The sequence below is a fragment of the Gekko japonicus genome, unplaced genomic scaffold, assembly GCF_001447785.1.
Source record: "Gekko japonicus isolate JY-2015 unplaced genomic scaffold, Gekko_japonicus_V1.1 scaffold1244, whole genome shotgun sequence".
NCBI classification, from domain to species: Eukaryota; Metazoa; Chordata; class Lepidosauria; order Squamata; family Gekkonidae; genus Gekko; species Gekko japonicus.
The window spans coordinates 265237-266535 of record NW_015170925.1 but is presented as its reverse complement, the minus strand read 5'-3'; the positions used below and the strand labels follow the sequence as shown (position 1 = coordinate 266535).

Sequence of the window (1299 nt, the reverse complement as noted above, 5' to 3'; positions counted from 1 at the left end):
GGTTCAGGTCCCGTCGCCCTCAGCTCCTCTGAGGGCGCTGGTGGTGGTGGGGACCAGATCGGCTACTCCACAGAGACCCCCCCCTCCCTTCTCCGTTCCCTTTGGGAGGCATGTCTCCTCACCGCCCCTCCCCAAGCAAACAACAGAAGCAAAGAGAGGAGACGGAGGCGGCAGCACTGTCCGGGGCCGAGGGGAGGGCCGGATAAGCCGGGATCAGGGATTGAGGGGGCAAAGGGCACCGCTGGGAAGCCCCGGGCCACCGGGATGAAGGCTACACGCAAGGTGCTGGCGGAGGTGCGCAGGCGGAAGGCTGGCTTAGCAACATCCCAGCCAGTCCCTCCTGTGACTCCCACATCCTCTGCTTGGTTTCTCCACCGGTCATCGCAGGGTACTGCTGCTTGGGCAGCGCGCCACCGTCCTACAAGCCTGTTCAGCAGTGGACTTGACAGGAGTTTTCCATACATCACTCCCCAAGCGGAGGGCCCCCCCCCCCACCACACTGACTTTCCATGCCTTTGGCAGCAACTGTCCGCGATCCGTGTCTGCGTGGAGAAATTGGGGAAAGGGGTGCAGGGGGCACAGCTCGATGCTCAGGGTCCCCAAATCCTGCCTCTGGCCAGGGGCCCCTCTCGTCTCCCCGAAGGGAGGCTGGCTTCCCTTTGGGCTCCCACAGCAGAAATGTCTGCCACTATAAACCCCCCCCCCTCCAGAAAGGATGCAATTGCCCCAACCAGCCAAGCCAGAAAAGGGTGGGGGGGAACCAGGACATCAGTCAACTTTGGAATGAGAAAAGCCAGGGAAAGAAACGCAAATCTAACAGGGGGGATCCTAAGGTTGCCAGCTCCAGGTCAGGAAACTCCTGGAGACTTCGGGATGGAGCCTGGGGAGGACAGGGACCCCAGTGGGGTGCAATGCCACAGAGTCCACCCTCCGAAGCGTCCGTTTTTTACAGAGGAACTGATCTCCGTAGTCTGGAGATGAGCTGTAATTCTTCTAGGGGATCCCCAGGTCCCACCTGGAGGCTGGCATCCCTATATCGCCCAACCTTTTCCCGTGCGATGAGTCTCGACAAAGCTCCGTTAGGTTTTTGCTTCCTTTTGCTACGCCAGACCAACGGGGTTTGCAGCCGTCAAGGAGGAAGGGGGGGCGTTATTTGGGGAGGGGGAGAGTTTTGGGGAGGGATACCCCCCCGCCTTCACCTGCCCCTCGGGGATCAGGCCTGGGGCGGGAGCGGAGAGACCTACCTGCCTCGGGCGGCGGCAGCAGCAGCAGAGGCAAGGGGCTGCTCGGCAGAGCCTG

General features: G+C 61.7%; 1 protein-coding gene across 2 annotated transcripts in view; it reads right to left on the bottom strand.

Moving 5' to 3' along the window:
- Positions 1-1293, bottom strand: part of ENO2 (enolase 2 (gamma, neuronal)) — a 41867-nt gene extending 40574 nt beyond the window's left edge. For both annotated transcript variants that reach the window (XM_015418799.1, XM_015418800.1), the window contains exon 1: positions 1245-1293. The gene's annotated coding sequence lies outside the window, so the exon portion shown is untranslated. The remainder of the gene's footprint in view (positions 1-1244) is intronic.
- Positions 1294-1299: the final 6 nt, after the last annotated feature.